The 18121-nt window shown below is 40.5% G+C and overlaps 1 protein-coding gene across 1 annotated transcript in view; it reads right to left on the bottom strand.

Moving 5' to 3' along the window:
- LOC126156694 (putative SLC9B1-like protein SLC9B1P1) overlaps positions 1-16452 on the bottom strand; it is a 110055-nt gene extending 93603 nt beyond the window's left edge. The window contains exon 1 of the mRNA XM_049916327.1: positions 16399-16452. The gene's annotated coding sequence lies outside the window, so the exon portion shown is untranslated. The remainder of the gene's footprint in view (positions 1-16398) is intronic.
- Between the last annotated feature and the right edge of the window lie 1669 nt (positions 16453-18121).

Consider the following 18121-nt stretch of genomic DNA (forward strand, 5'->3'; position numbering starts at 1 on the left):
CAAAAGTCTTAGTTCGCAGATAAGTTTTCCATATTTCACAGAATTCCTCTCACACGATCACAGCCTACATAAGAAGCAGTGGTATAAGCAGCATCTCGTATTCTTCAGGCGTTTATCTCACAACGCACAGTTCGAGTTTCAGAGTAACTTCTCTATTAGTATTACCCGCTATAAGACTCTTTCCTGCAATTTGTCTCTGAATGTCTCATGAACATGTTGTCACTTAATTCTTTTTTAGAGTCTGATGGGACTTCTCCACCTCAGATCTTCCTCTTACGTAGTGAGGTAGCTCGTATGTTGTGTAACATCGTGGGTGACATAAGCGTGCACAAATATTTGTTGGAGACACGGTCTCTACTGGCAACCACGTCGGGATCTTCTTCTCTTGTTCAAAGAAACAGGATTGTGTTAACTGCCGGATAAACACGGAAAGTCTCGTTTCTACATTGCTAATTTGAATATGTGCTATACGCGTTCAATCCCTGACGTCCAAATTCTCTTTGAAAAACCAGTGAGCGAACGTTCATAAGATACCTAGCATTTTGTCTGCCGTTATCACTTGCATTTTTTGAAACATGTTGTATATAAACTGTTTAAAACAGTACTTAAAAGAATGTTGCTCTATAATAGTAAGTGGAAATTCTCGGATTCTCAGATCATTTTTGTGGAGAGCATTACAGTTTAAAGTTAAATCATCGTGGGTGACTCAGTTGTTAAATTATCGCGAATAAATCAATTCACCTTCTTTTAAACTTCATACTCTTTCTGAGAAAGACTTTCACCACCAGAAACAGTTGTTCTGCCTTGCACCAAGCCCAGGTGCTCCACTTCTCCACACCTTCCTGTCTTCTGCGTTTCAAACTATTTTCGTATAGTTTGATAGTAACAAATTACTATTTCGTAGTAAGATTGCTGGCTGAAAACAAATTTTCTGTGTCATATGTTATCCACTACAACAAATTCCATCCAACGTGATGACTGCAAGACAAGCTCATGCCTTTAAGATTCAGCCAACATAGAGAAAATATATTAACATTTGTAAATTTGATAACGGAAGCAAGGCTGAAGAAAGATCAAGACACGTTCATAGGATTTTTCAACAGGTAAGAAAGCATTGGGCGAAGTAAAATGGTGTATGACGTACGAAATTTTGCGTAAAATAGGAGTAAGGTATAGGGAAAGACAGGTAAGATACAATAAGCACAAGAACCATAAGGGAACAATGAGACTGGAAGACCAATAAAGAAGTACCCGGATTAAAAAGAGTGTAAAACGGGGATGCAGTCTTGCAGCTCTACTGATCAAGCGATATACCGAAGAAGCAATGGCATAAATAAAAGAAAGATTAAACAGCGGGATTGCAATTCAAAATGAAAGGATATCAGTGATAAGATTCACTGATGACTTAAATATCCACAATAAAGTTGAAGATAAATTACAGGGTTTATTGTATGGAATGAATAGCCTGAGTACGGAATATGAACTAAGAATAAACCGAAGGAAGTCGAAAGCAATTAGAAGTAGTAGCGAGAAGCTTAACATCAAAACTGGTGATCACAACGTAGACGGTAATCTGCTACCTTGGAAGCGAAATAATCTATGACAGACGAAGCAGAGAGGACATATAAAGAGACTAGCAAAGGCAACAGGGAAATTCTTGACCAATAGAAGTATACTGATATCAAACATAGGCCTTAATATGGCGAAGTAAGTTCTGAAAATAAGTGGGTTCTCTGTAGAACCGGCGAGAAAAGTAATATATGGAAAACACTGACAAGAAGAAGGGAAACGATGACAGGTCACGAGTAAGAACTGTAGAGGACGATAGAGTGTCGAATACATACAACAAAGAACTGAGGATGTAGGTTGCAAGTGATACTCTGAGATGAAGACGAGAGGAGAAAATTATGGAAGCACTCAAAAATTTGGAAAATTACACATAAGATAAAGAAAACAAAATTACTTTGGAGTTACTTTAACACGGCAGAAAAAGGAAAGACAACACATTCAGAATATCAGCTACGAAAATGGAACGCGATGGAGGAACACAAATAACGTTCTACGTTGAATTTCAAAACACTCTCCATTAATTACAACGGACAAGGGATAGTCGATTACGCCATGGGAATGTATAGCCTGCACTGTGTCAGGATTCAATACAGATTTGCTACTGCGCTGTACTGCAAAACATACGAATGTGCTCATACGAATTTGAATCACAATCTAACCTGCACCTATACTGCTGAAGGTACTAATGGCACTGGAATAATTTCCCACCTTTCCTGTTTCACTCCCGAATGAGAAGAAAAATTATCGAAAAGCTTTAGTATGATTGATTTTTATCATCGTGCCCATTTCGCGAGACTTATGGGAGGAGGTACTGTGTTGGCCATCTCTTCTATAAAAGCACGCTATCGGAATTTCAACAGTGCACGAAGCGTCTTATAGAATCTGCCACTGGAATGTTTTGATCACTTCCACAACGCTTTCTCACTTACGAAACACTACCTTGACGGTAATTAGCCACACCTAGTTGGATCTTGTCTGTCTGTGCTATTACTACAACTTGGATATCGTCTGATTGATGAGCAGTACTCAAGGATCGGTCTTACAAATGTTGTATAAACCACTTTTGTCGTGGCTGAATTACATTTCCATTTAATGTAAGTGGATTAAGATGCTTATCAATTCGCAGGGATATAAAGTGGAACGATCACATAGATTCAGTCGTAGGCAAAGCTGGTGACAGATTTCGCTTCATTGGTGGGATATCAGGATAATGTACTTAATCTACAAAGGATATTGCTTACAAAACTCTCGTGCGACCCATACTACAATATTGTTCATGTATGTGAGACCCGTACCGCATAAGACAAAGAGTGGATACAGAACGGACAGAAAGAAGGACGGCACGAATGATGACAGGTTTGTTTGACCTGTGGGAGAATATCACGGAGACAGTTAAATAATTGACGATGCCCTAAGCAGAGATTACATAAAAAGTAGACTTGCACTGTCAAGAAAAGCTTATTAGAAAAGGAGAAATGTGTAAACGTCGAATATAAATTTAAATGTTAAGTACTCTCTTCTGAAGGTATTTGACTGGCGTGCAGCCTTGCATAGAAGTGGAAACTGGACTATAAACAGTTCAGACTAGAAGAGAATAGAAGCCATGAGTGCTGCTACAGAAACTGCTTAAGATTGGATATGTAGATCGAATAACTAATAAGAGGGCACTAAACTGAGTTGAGGAAAAAAGAAATTTATGTCAAAACCTGATTGTAAGAAGGATTCGGTTGGTAGGGACACATCCTAGTACATCAAGGAACCGTCATTTTGGTAATACAGGTAAGTGAATGGGTGTAAAAATTGTAGATGGCAACCAACACTTTAATACGGTAACGAGGCTGAATTGGATGTTGCCTGCAGTAGTAATACAGAGATGAGGTTTGTACAGGATACATCAGAGTGGAGAGCTGCATCAAACCAGTCTTAGGACAATAACAAACACACACTACAACCAGCTACCGTCGGTCCTGTAGGGTCGCGAAGACAAGATTAGACTAATTACGGCGCGCACGGAGACGCTTAAACAATCATTCCCCTATACATGAATACAATGGGAAGAAGCCCTAAAAACTGGTACAATAGGAAGTATCCTTTGGTATGCGCTTCGCAGTGGGTTACCAGTATAGGTGTAGATGCAGCCTGGCGTCTTCTTTTCCCAAAATTTATTTTATGTGGTCAGTCAACTTTACTCGATTAATGTTACGTATCTTACGGTTAATACTGTTTGCAGTATTTTGACACCAATAGCACAATAGAATATTATTGGAGCTCTTCGCTCTTTTTGGACGCCATATGAGTGGTGAAATGCAAGAAGACCTTCGGAGGATCGATGGTTGGGGCAGGGGCTGGTAGTTGATTCTGAATGTAAATAAAAGTAATGTATTGCGCATAAATAAATCTTCGCCTATTTATGAGCAATAAATAGGTATTCTTGCATTTCGCTACTCATCTGGCGTCGCAAGCTTCGTGTAGACTGCAACCAGTAAACACCTGATTCCTTAAAGAATCGAACTCCCATGTATAAAACAGCCCCAAGCGTCTGATTACTTTACAAGTGATGTAATGTATTAAATATTTAATTTTAAGTATGTAAGAGAGAAAAAGTTTAAAAAAGGTCTGAAATTCTGTTTGGCGTTTGTTGAAAGGCGCTAAAATTCTCAGCGTAATTTGCGCTCCATCGTAAGCAAAAGAAAGTTTCTCACACATCTCAATGTTTATGACATCAAATCTCCTGACCCATGTGTCATATAACGATATAATTTTGCAGTTACACTCAGCGGTATATGTGGATACTGTCTGCAAAGTATGCTGCAAATAGAGTTGGTAGTAAAGGAACAAATAATTAAAACGTCATACTTAATGCAGAAGTTTTACTTAACATCGAAAAAGTAGTAAGCGATAAACTTTTTTCCTTTCATTATTATGTGCAGGGAATCAGCCATAAAAAGTTTCGTAAATGTTTAAAATTATGTGTAAAGTTTGCTGGAAGTCACTAGGCTCTCTCATTCGCAACTACGAATAAAGTCCGGGGATTTATGGGCATCAGTTACGCTGCCCCAAGACAAACCCACACTTCCTAACTGTAATACTTGTTTTACTGTCTTAAACTTTTAACATAGGATAATTATAGCATTTTAATAATTATTACAGCATTTTAAATTCTTAAATTTATTACAATATTTAAAATTCTTAAACTCTGTCAATAATTACGCGAAATATTGAATATAAGCCGTTAAACTGCAACTGGGACAGAGTCCCGGGACTGTCGCTCAGTAACATAGATATCGTCCACGAGTAACGAACTGGAGTTTCCGACCTCATCCAGCTGATAATATGTATGTGTTGTAAACAGTAACGGCCCTATACACGTCCTTGGGGTTCTTCCGAAATTCTGTCTGTTTCGTCTCGTTAAGAAGAACGTTTTGAGTTCTATTTGTTAGAAATTCCTCAATCCAGTCACAAGTCTAAACCGATATTCGATAACGTCCTGATCTGTTCACTGAACTTTTGTAAAACATATAAGGATATCGTGAACGCCGTTGACCCTAAAATTATTGATTTGTACAACACACTATTGCAATTTATGCCATGTATCCATTATCAAGTGGAAAAAAATGTGCTTTTTCACACGTTAAAACACAAAAATAATCCTACATATACGCATGTCATCGCCTTATCCGCAGATGAGTCTGTAATTTTACCGTTATTAACATCTTTTACATGAAACTCCTTAAACCACAGCCTGTGTACACTGTATACGTAACGACTCAGGCAACAATGTACAAGAGTAGTCGTCTGATGTGATTCAAGTAAAAGATGTTAAGAACGGTAAAATCACAGACCTAAGTTACCGATGTGACGATGACATGCATAAAATGTCAGACGATTTTCGGGTTTTCATATGTGCTAAAGCGCAATTACTTCTATCTGATAAGGGCCGGAAGGCCGAAATTACAACAGTACGTTACACAAATAAATAATTTTGCAGTCAGAAGACGACCATGATGTTACTGTTAAAATTTTACATGCCTCTGAACCCCAGCTACGGGAACTTGTTCACTGAACAACAGCACAAAACTGTAGTGAATGCTTTCCAGGACCAAACAATACGGCATCAGCCTAATCGCCTTTGCCTACGGCGCTCTAATTTTTACGAACAGAGCGAGCTGTTTCTCAAAATCTTTGCTTGCAGAATCCTTGGTGATTTTTAAAGAGCTGATTTTTTTCTCCAAAACTGTCATAATACGTGAATTCTGTTTCGGAATTACACTACAGTTTGGTGTCAGCAACATACGCCTACGATTATGCGCAAATATCCGACGACCATTCTTGAGAACGGAAATGATGTGCGCTTGTGCTTCTTGTGAGATTGTTCCTCCATCTTCCGTCTGAAAATTGCTTCGAAGAGACAGAGAAACGACTACCTAGGCCCGTGTCCTCGTAATTTAAAGGGCCCGAACTTTTCGAATCAATTAACGTAGAGCAGAGGATCAGCGCTCATAAGGCTGTGATACTATCAATGACTACGTACGTTAAAAGAATATTACGAAAGGTAGAAAGTATTTTTGCTTAGCAAGAGCGACAGGTAACAAACGGCACCGTATCTGGGTATTCAACATCAAATTTTTACTTACGGAGACGAAGATATGAAAAAAATGGATAAGATTCAAAAGCATTGTACAACACACCATAAACAAGAATGTACCGATGGAGATTTTAATGGATGTTAAAGAGACATCACAGTTTAATATCCGTGTCTGAAAGGTGCTATGAAAGCTTCATCACAAAATTAAGCGAAATCAAAGTCTAATACAAACTGAACGAAACCAAATGCGAGAAACGTTCAATGATTTAAAAGTACAACTTGGCCAACCGATGAGACAAAAAATTTCAATCAGTTTTGATGGTACGTCAAGTCAGTAAGCGGGTCGAAATCATCTATTCAGCCACTGAGTAGCTACATTGGCACCGAAACAGAAGGTGTCATAGAGAACGTTAAATACTGAAATCGGTCTTCTGAAATTGTTTCACCACGAAACATCATAATAAGATTCCTCCTTTCGGCCATAGAATGAACACCGAAACTGCAGATATTGAGATCGCATAAAAGAAAATCAACTAAAAGCGCTCAACAGTGGATAAGAATATGGGCCGGAAGAGAGATATGTGATAATCCCACAGAGGTTACGCGATAGAACTTGCTCCTCTTCTAGCAGCATGTTATCGTAGATCGTTGTCCGTCCCTGGTAACTGAGTGGTCAGCGCGACAGGATGTCAATCCCAAGGGCCCGGTTTCGATTCCCGACAGGCTCGGAGATTTTCTCCACTCAGGGACTGGGTATTGTGTTGTCCTAATCATCATCATTTCACCCCGTTCGACGCGCAAGTAACCAAAGTGGCGTCAAATCGAAAGACTTGCACCCGGCTAACGGTCTACCCGACGGGAGGCCCTAGTCATACGACATTTACATTTACATTGTAGGTAGTTTATAAAACGAAGGGTTCTAAGATATTGGAGGGAAGCACACGTCATTCCCGTTTTGAAGAATGATTTGCAAACCCAATTACAATGTTTTACTTACCTTTGATGCCTACTTTCATCCAGATTATTTCACATTCTAGTTTTAACTTCATTAGATGTTATGGAGTCCTTTACGGTAATAATACTAGTGAACAATAGGTTGGAACAAACAAAAGTAAAAAAAAATCTACGAAAAGCAGACAAGGCCCCAGGATTTGAGACACGTATGAGATAGCTTGAAATATTTCACTTGTGCTGTTTACGAAGCTAACTCAGCAGAGGAAGAGGAGAACAAAATTATGAAAGAAGAAATTAATTTCGGAGTAGCTGATAGTTGTATACTGAAAGCAGACGTCCAATGGGTCACTGGTGTTAAGTCCAGAAAAACAAGAATAAAGAAAATTTCATAGATGAATGAGTAAAGCAAAATACCTACTCATGCTACGATAGATGGCATTAACTTCTCTCTGAGGTACTGGTGCAACAAGATGAACGTGAGGACATATTTATTTATTTATTTCTTGCACTTTTGGTCTCTATTCCAAGAAGCAGAGCAGACTGTTCGAGGTTCAAATGGCTCTGAGCACTATGGGACTTAACATCTGAGGTCATCAGTTCCCTAGAACTTAGAACTACTTAAACCTAACTAACCTAAGGACATCACACACATCCATGCCCGAGGCAGGATTCGAACCTGCGACCGTAGCAGTCCCGCGGTTCCGGACTGAGCGCCTAGAACCGCTAGACCACCGCGGCCGGCAGACTGTTCGAGACCCCGACCATTAAAGAGTGGCGGTTCTCTTCAGCCGAATGTCTCAGCAGGCTGAGGGTGGGGTGCAGGGAATCCCAATTGGGAATGTTTGGGAAGGACTTCCAGTTCAGGCATTCGTCGTCTGTTCACCAAGGAAAACCTTGTTCGGAACCGGTGGTTGGTACTATTTTAAATTATTTCTGGTACAATGATATCAGTTTAGTTAAAAGTTGGTGTATGTGTTTGTAGAGCATTTTGCGTGTGTGTGTGTGTGTGTGTGTGTGTGTGTGTGTGTGTGTGACTTGACTTTCGAGTTGGGAAAAGTATATGCAGACCGTGATCCGTCATACAGTCGTAATTTGTCAGAAAGATTTAACATCGGAAAACTTTTTGTAGCTGATTAATACAGCTACTTTTAGCAGCGGAAGTACAAACTTAGAGGAAAGTGAGAATAAGCTGTTCTGTATTTCGAACAATTGGCCTGTTACATCGCCCACATAAACCAAGTTTTTGGCGATACTCGACTCCAGTTAAGGTGAATGCTGAGCTCTACTCACATCCTCACTTCAGGAACACACAGTTGAATATACGAAAAGCGTTTTCATTATTCGCAGACAAGTGTACTCTTCTTGGCAATCGTTGTTCGACAAATTCGGTAAGAAGGTTTAATATGACACTGTTAGCTAGGAGATAATATGGCGAGGGGTTGTTTAACCGCCTAACCGGCACACAATGACGCCTTTCCATGCGGAATATGGGAATGTGTGTCTTCAGCATATTTTTTTAATTACAGCTGACTGTGATGGATGTGTGTATAGTGTGGTGTCGTGTTTGTGTTGTATGATGATGATGAGAAAAACAAAAGAGGCGAACCCAGTACTAACACATAGCCTACCCGTCTCGAATAGCATCAAAGAGTCTACCGACCATAAGGCTTCTATCCTATAGAAGTATAAACAGTGTTACATGCCCTCACTTCTTGAGACACTGCTGAGAGTTTGGAATTTAATCCAGGTCATTGGGACAAATACTGGTGATCATGACCTTTACACCAGCTCTTCCCTTCCGCTTGCCGGCCAAATACTGGTGGTGAAAATCATCCTCCACGAAGATTCAAAGCGGCTTACCTTTGAGTTGAGATCCATCATACGGACATGCACTTCCTCATTGACGGAGATGGGAGACAAAGTTTGTTGACTATTCTGCATTCGTGTTGTAATTCGCACGCTGTCATCGAACACCAAAGATCGAGTCCGATTACTGTAGTATTGTGTTCATAGCTGTACCTACACAAACATTCAGTCATTTAGTTGGCGACATAAGCCATCACAGCCGCAAAGATTCACTGTGGTGACATAAGTCACGGGATAGAGGTTGGTTGGTTGTTTTGGGGAAGGAGACCAGACAGCGAGGTCATCGGTCTCATCGGATTAGGAAAGGACGGGGAAGGAAGTCGGCCGTGCTCTTTGAAAGGAACCATCCCGGCATTTGCCTGTAGCGATTTAGGGAAATCACGGAAAACCTAAATCAGGATGGCCGGACTCGGGACGGGATAGAGATGTGAACATATACAGAGGGCAGTAATATCGAGTACACAAGGTATAAAAGGGTTGCGCATTGGCGGAGCTGTCATTTGTACTCAGGTGATTCATGAGAAAAAATTTCCGACGTTATTATGACAGCGCGGCTGGAATTAAAAGACTGAACGCGGAATGGTAGTTGGAGCTAGACGCATGGGACATTTCATTTCGGAAATCGTGAGGGAATTCATATTCCGAGATCCACAGTGTCCCAAGTGTGGCGAGAATACCACATTTCAGGCATTACCTCTCACCGCAGACAACGCAGTGGCCGGTGGTCTTCACTTAACGACCAAGAGCATCGGCGTTTGCGTAGAGTTGTCAGTGCTAACAGACAAGCAACACTGTGTGAAATAATCACACAAATCAATGTGGGACGTACGATTAATGTATCCGTTAGAATAGAGCGGTGAAATTTGGCGTTAATAGGCTAAGGTAGCAGACGACCGACGTAAGTGCCTTTGCTAATAGCACGACATCGCTTGCAGCTCCTCTCCTGGGCTCATTACCATATCGATTGGATCCTGGACGACTTAAAAAGCGTGACCTGGTCACCTGAGTCCCGATTTCAGTGGTTAAGAGCTGATGGTAGGGTTCGAGTGTGGCACAGATCTCGCGAAGCCATGGATCCAAGCTGTCAACAAGGCACTGTGGAAGCTGATGGTGGCTCCATAATGGTGTGTGCTGTGTTTACATGGAATGGACCGGGTCCTCTGGTCAAACTGAACGAATCAATGACTGGGTTATGTTCGACCACTTGGAGACTATTTGCAGCCATTCCTGGACTTCATGTTCCCAAACAACGATGGAATTTTTTGTGTATGACAATGCATCATGTCACTGGGTCACACTTTTTAACTATTGGTTTGAAGAGCGTTTTGGACAGTTCGAGCGAATGAGTTGGCCACCCATATTGTCCGACATGAATCCCATCGGAATTTTATAGGAACATAATAGAAAGGTCAGTTCGTGCACAAAATCATACACCGGCATGCAAATATGGACGGCTATAGAGGCAGCATGGCTCAATATTTTTGCAGGGACTTCCAACGACTTGTTGAGTTTTGCCATGTCGAGCTGCTGCATTAAGCCGGGTGAAAGGATATTAGGAGGTATCCCATGATCTCTATGTACGTTACAGACGACTAGAAGACCCTCGAAATTCCGTGACAAATGAAAAGACCAACCATGAATTACTAGTTTTCGCAGCTCATTCAAGTTAACAAATAACGCAGTAACTCAGGAAAGGTGAAAGTTACATTTAAGATGTCGTGATGTTATAATACGTGATGAGAATGGGAATCATTCAGAGAAATAAGTCGTACGCAAGTTTAGTTAAACGAAAACATTTAAATAATTCATTATTAAAGGTTATGAGTACCGTGAAAGCGGTGCTCAGTGCTGCCTCGTGTATACTATTATTAAAACATTTAGATAGTATCTGATAAAGAGGGGAACATATCAACTTTCATTCATTTGACCATTGTAACAGCCACAAGCAATGTCGTTTTTACTCATACTACAGTATGAGCGAAACAATATACCACGACGTAAATGATTTGTCTAAGGTTTCGTATATATATACATTACTACAAAAACAGTCATAAATTCGTATTTTGTTACTTGTCGAAATTGCAGTAATAATGTACTCGGGAAGAGGTGACATGGATTTGACAGGTAGTGCGCGAAATTAGTTGACACTCACTTTGATATTCTCTAGCCTAATTCCGTACGATTTTCATCCACGCCACTACATATTAGCACGTAGATCTGTGTTTTGTTGTAAAAAGTCTTTCACAAAACAAACTACTTAACACAACGCATTACTTACTTGGAAAAAAAAAAACAGACCATCAGATCGCTGACAGACGCGGGAAACCTTGACCTCTACAACTTCACAGACGTATCAGTCGTTAGTAACACCTTGTATTTTAACGATCTTCGAATCTCGGAGATCATCTTGCAGCTATATTGTATCATCTACCCAGTCATCCACCTAGTACGGCGGTCCACAATGTACGCGGAAGTCTGGCAGTCGCAGCGGAACATAGGCAACACTAATCCGAGACCGCTTTGTGTACTAAGCCTCACACCGTTATCTGCATTCACGACCCCCTTGTAACCTGAGGCGTCACGGTTGCGGATCGTACACCAGCATGAGCTGGTACGTTATACTGGAAGAACAGCAGACATGACGCTCTGGGACGACATACATCACAGTTGCTACGAAGTGCGGCTATGTTCATCAATGAACAGTGCCGCACGACGAAACTAAATTCATAGTCAATCCCAGCAGTGAACCAACAGAAAAAATGTAAATGTCGTGCGGCGTTGTTACCTGACGCGTGGTCTAGCAGTGAATCTTCTTGAATTGGGAACGTTTTCTTCATTCGCACTCACTGGGTTCCTTGCCCTTGTTAGCTGTAGGTGTTGGGTCTCACGTGTGACATTGATAACTGTCATAAATAACTTGTAGAGCGAAGTGTGAGAGAGGAGACATTGAAATCCGAGGCAGTGTACAGCCTAATCTACAACCCCCCCTCCCCCCAACTTCAACAGCGTCGAAAGCGCTCCCTCAGGAGTTTTGGATTTGTCGTACGACATTGGCATAATACTTGGTTTACATTATCAACTTTCCTCCCTTTACCCGCCAAATGAGTCGAGGCTAACTGCAGTAGCGAGTGTTAACAGCCTCGGCTCTGGAGATTGTTGCACTATCGCCACCTTAAAAAATCATCAAATGCGAAAAATTAGATGTTAGAAAGATACTACGTTTTTCTTTTTAATTCGGGATTAATTTATGGTCACAAAAGCAACAGAACTTACTGCAGATGGTACAGCCTCTTTCCATCGATACTTGAGTAGGTTTGCTAGCTGATACAACAGGACAACGTCAGGTTGACTTAAAGGTGGAAACCGTATTGCGCCATTATGCCTCAAGTGAAGTACGACCAGTCGCTGAAAAACAGCTTTCTATTTAGTTACTAAAAAGATCCCATACCTCTCTATGCATGGACAAGAAAAGCCAGACTTCCCGGTTAGCTATGTTTTTTTTATTGTATCTTTTGCATTGCTAGGTTTATTCCATCAGTGCAATACACAACCACCAGAAAGCCAGAGGGAAACTCTGACCCTCCGGGTAACCTTTTGCCAGATGTGTCGCCAACAGCGCAACATCAGCAATGGATGAACTGTCAGTTGGTGAGTCAGTAACGAAACTGCAGTCTTGTATCGAAGTAGGAAAGGTGAGACGAGGTGATTAGAGGCGGAGCTTATTTTCGGATCGAATAAGGAGTGAACAGGCCGTGACTTTTTCTAAGGAACCATACTGGTATCCGTTTAGAGTATTTAAACTATTAACAGTTCTGTACTTGACTCCAAGAAACCTTCCTTTAACCTAATGTAATCATATCCCCGATTTTATGCTGGTCACTGGACCGTGTGCTTTACAAGATGCGATGTAAGATAACTATTAACTGTTTTGTCGTATTACATTTAATCAGTTTTCTAACTGAAAATAAAATGTTTATCGTGGACCCTAAAATGGCATAATTCCTAAGTAATATCTTTATCACACGTAAGAGAATTACAAACATTATTCTGAATTCTTAAAAATCGTTTCGGGCTGCAGTTTCAACATCTGCGTAATCCCCAGGCAGTAAGAAATAACTCAATGAATATGCCACAGAAGGGGTTCAAAATGCAGTGATATAGTAGAAACAAATAATGTTTTCTTGATTAAGTTACAGCTTTTATATTAGTCTTTTAATCATTTATTTGTGTCAGATGTACGAGGAGACTCCAAAAAGTAAGTTACACATTATTATGAAAGCCCAAGTAAGCTTTCTTGAATGCATGCATCTGGTTCATATACCGCCAGAATTTCACGGTGAATCTTTGTGGAATTTAAATGTTTTGCCCACAAGAATCGTACTGTCCCGCGTAATTCAACTTTTGAACAAGTTTTTCGTTTTGCTGCGCCGTTTGAGTCGCATGCTGTGAGGCACGTGTTATCCCAACCGCAGTAGACCCGTGACTGCAGGAAATCCGTAAGACGTACTCACTTCTGACAATGAGCCAATCTCGTTACGCGACGGTCTTAGAGTGGGATGATATATCGTATTTCTGTAGGCTAGAGATTTTTGCTCTCCCTAGCGTTTTTGTATGATTTCGGAATTTTTTAGTTAAGCAAAATATTTGGTCAAGTGTAAGTTTTCAGTTACTTCTTTCCTGAACACGCTATTCAGGGCCAACAAGGGACGAAATTTCTACTTTTCAGTACTGCTGCGAATGCAGTTTCTAGCCATACTTCGCTGTACAGTTAAAAATGTCGTTAAAATGCTTGCAATTTTAAAACAAAACTTTTAAGTTGTTAGTGACTGAAGAACACACACGAGACGAAACTGTTCGTTTTACACTGTAAATGCACTTAGTGCCCCTCTCCAGTTTCTACGGCAGTGGTTCCGAACCTGGGGGGAGGGGGAAGGGGTGTGAAATGAAATTTTCTCATGAGTGAAGACAAAACTATTTGACTGTTTTGGCCACGAAACTAATTTAATTTTAAGATATCAACACTGTTATTAGTTTCGTAATACTGTGATTCTTATTACATAGGTTGCCAATAATTACAATATTTTTCAAATACTAGCGTTAATGTATGATGCAATGTGGTGGACGTTCCTGCTTGTGAAAGAAATGTATGAACGACATCTTCCGCACGTATTCCACTCACTACTTACAACCTTTTTACTTGTATATTCTGAAGTAGCTAATGAAAATGACCTCTCAGATTTGGATGTAGTTCCCAAAATGGACCAGGAATTGCTTCATTATTCACTTCACAACAAATAGAGGAACTAATTGACAGAACAACTCTACAGTAACTATGGAATGAATTCTACACCGCTGTAGCGCTTACACATAATAACAATAATAATAATAGTAGCGGCAATGGTCATACACAAAGCGTTAACAGCCTGAAAGAAAATACCCACAAAACTAAATATCATTAATCTTTCGCCATTTTCAAAATAGAAGTGTCGAAAGGAAATTCTTTTTCATTCTAAACTTAAGTTAGATGCTGATATTGATGATGGTAGGGAGAGGGGAGGAACACTAGATAAAAATTGATATATCACAGGAGTAATGGTATTAAGGACACAGGGTACTTCTGAGTGATGCAAAAATTAATTTTTATCACTTTACTACATTCTATAGTCTTTCCTGATTAGACTGATACATACTTTATTGTGTATAGGATGAAAACAGACCGCTATGTACTACATTTTATAGGCACGGTCGTGTCGTTGCCATTGCCCATCTCCCGTTATTTAATTTAGAGAAAACCATTAGTATTTCGTAAAACAAGTAGAAAATTTTGGTTTCCAGCGTTCCTGTTTGGGATGCAGTGCATATGTTGGTAACGCTTCTAGTTTCCACCATATGTAAATTACCGTCTTTGTTCCTGTTTATTTTCGCTTTGGTGAAGTGTTATCTTTACGTTCTACTGAAAGTCTGTTGCCTAAGTAATGCAGATTTTTGTGAGTACAGATGTTCATATGTATGCAATAAGTACTAACAATTCCATACATCAAGAAATTCGATAAAAGAAAATCCATGGGTAACTAGTTTACAAACAAAGCAGTCCATACTGTTGGGAGTAAACTATGTATCTGTTCTTCATATATGATTCAAATTTTTGTGAGAGCAGTGACGCTATTTGTAGTGTATCTTAAACCCTTCCTAATAGTTTGCTGTTCAGTTACTTTCAGGCAGTGTACATCACCCCATTGTTTATATTTCGCCACTTCTTTTATCAAAGAAGATACTTTTATAAAACAATATCATAACACCCCCAGAATTTTACGCATAATGATGAATTAAATGTAGAATTCTATTGCAAGACAGGTATAATTTATTCTAAGCAATTATATATTCGTTCATATAAAATGTATTTATCTCTCTAGTAACCTCATGCAACAAAAAGAACATAATAATTATGTTTGCTGAAGTCTGTGGTCATAAATATAATTAATATACATTCGTCAATGAACCAATAAGTACTAAACCGGATGGCAAGAGGAAGCTTCAAGATGAAGAAATGCAGCAGGAACTAAACTATGCTTCAGTAAAGTTCTGAGGCTCATTTTAATCATGAGTCAAATCTTAATACGCAGTTCCCCAGAGGTAGTACTTTCCAGAATGTAGGTACACGTATCTCCTCAAGTTGATAAAGCATTCCACCAATTTTTTTCTGTAACTTGTAGTTGTTTATACCTATCAAACAGACCTTAACCTTATTGCTGGTTCATTATACAGAAATAAAATTTTAACTAGGGAAAATATTCTAAAAATTTATTATAAAATAAATTCAAATGGCTCTGAGCACTATGAGACTTAACTGCTGTGGTCATCAGTCCCCTAGAACTTAGAACTACTTAAACCTAACTAACCTAAGGACATCACACACATCCATGCCCGAGGCAGGATTCGAACCTGCCACCGTAGCGGTCGCGCCGTTCCAGACTGTAGCGCCGAGAACCGCTCGACCACTCCGGCCGGCTATTATAAAATAAAGTATGATAATTTTTAATTTGTTTAATATACTTAACGTCCTAAATAATAGTAAAGCTTTACTATCTTAGTGAACATGTCATATATATCTAGTAAAAATTTAGTCTCGTTCATACACGTATTAATAGATTAAATTGTACCTGAATGTGTAGAAGTATTTTAGAAAATCTTGTGCATCGCTTTTTCAGTTATTGTTTTTCATAAACATTAATCTGTCCTAAAATGTGCAAAGTTCTTGCAAATTGCTTAGATTACTGTGATCACCGTAAAACTGTAAGATACACGCAAAAAATAGTGCGTGAAACAAATACGTACTGATTTTCGTAACATATGGAGCCAAAAAAGTACCTTGTATCCTTAAAAGTGGTGTGAACCACTGCTCTAGGGCCCGCCGGCTCGCTCACCTGTGAGACGGCGCCTCTGCTGCTGCTGCCGATGGTCTCGACTGGGCCTCCGCCACTCAGCGTCTGATATTAATAAGAGTGAGCGCCGCTTCCAGCACCGAGCGCGTTGCGTGATACGCACGTGTGCACTGACCCGCTAAATAAGGTTACTTAGCGCTCCGTGTGACGTCGCTACTAAAACACTTTGTCACGTGAACTCGGCCCTCCGCGAGAACGTACATTACCGCCACCGTGCGTGCTAGGCACTGCAACTCAGTCACACCGAGCCCTTCCTACCTACCAGCAGATAAACAGCGCAGAAGCCGACTCTCGCTTCTTCTACACGCGGCCGAGCACGGAGCTACGTCTACTCTACTCTCGTGTCGTAATAACCAGTGAGACGACTGGTTCAGTGCAGCTCTCCACATTAGTCTATCTTGTGCAAGCTTTTTCACATCTGCAATACTGATTCATCTTACATCTGCATCTGAACCTCATTACTGTATTCAAGCCTTGGTCTTCCTTTACAACTCCTCCTCATACTTCCCTTCCTTATCAAATTAACAATTCCTTGAAACTTCCTGGCAGATTACTACTGTGTGTCGGATCGGAAATCGAACCTGGGATTTTTGCCTTTAACGGGAAAATGTTCTACTGGCTGAGCTATCCAAGAAAAACTCACGATCCGCACTCACAGCTCTGCTCCCGTCAGAACCTCGTTTACTATCTTCCAAACTTCCACATACATTAAGGGACTAGCACCCCTGGAAGAAATTGGAAATTTGTGGTAAGGTCCTATGGGACCACACTATTGAGGTCATCGCTCCCTAACCTTACACACTAGTTAACCTAACTTAAACTAACTTACGCTGAGGACAACACACACATCCGTGCCCGAGGGAGGACTCGAACCTCCAACGAAGGCAGCCGCTCAGACCGTGACAAGCCGCCTCAGACCACGCGGCTACCCAGCGCGGCACTCCTGGAAGAAAAGGTATTCTGGAGACATTATTTAGCCACAGCCTGGGGAGTTGTTTCCAGAATGAATTTCACTCTATAGAGGAGTGTGCGCTGATTTTATATTTTCCGATAGATTAGAACTGTGTGCCCAACCAGAATGCGAACCTGGAACCTCTGCCTTCGACGCATTCTGGAAACAATCCCATCACGCTGTGGCTAAGCCATGTTTCCACAGTATCTTTTCCTCCACGAATGCTACTCCCGCAACATATGTGGGAGAGCTTTTGTGAAATTTTCAAGACAGTAGATGTAATGGCAGAAGTTAAGCCCTGGGAGCGGGTCGTGAATGTTGCTCGGATAGCTCAGTCGGCACGGCACGTGCTTGTGAAAGGCAAAGATCCCAGGTTCAAGTCTCAAGCCGGCAAAAAGTTTCAATCAGGAAGGAAGTTTCAAATCGACGTGCACTCTTCTGCAGACAATTACTATTAAAAATATCGCCTTGAAGATAACGACAGAGGCTCCATAAGGATGTTCGGGACTATATACTCTTTTGTATAAAGAAGTCAGAACGGTAAAGGGTTATAGAGAAATGCAAGAAGACTTGCAGAGGATCGATGGTTGGTGCAACGATTAACTGTTGACCTTAGACATGAAGAAATTTAACGTGTTATGCGTAAATAAATGCAAATCACACGACTGCAGACTTATGAGTGAAACGATCATATCCGTTAAATATTTTGGACTTTTCATTTTGAGCGATTACATGCGGAATGACCACATAAAA

Source organism: Schistocerca cancellata, chromosome 2 (assembly GCF_023864275.1).
Source record: "Schistocerca cancellata isolate TAMUIC-IGC-003103 chromosome 2, iqSchCanc2.1, whole genome shotgun sequence".
Taxonomy (NCBI): Eukaryota; Metazoa; Arthropoda; class Insecta; order Orthoptera; family Acrididae; genus Schistocerca; species Schistocerca cancellata.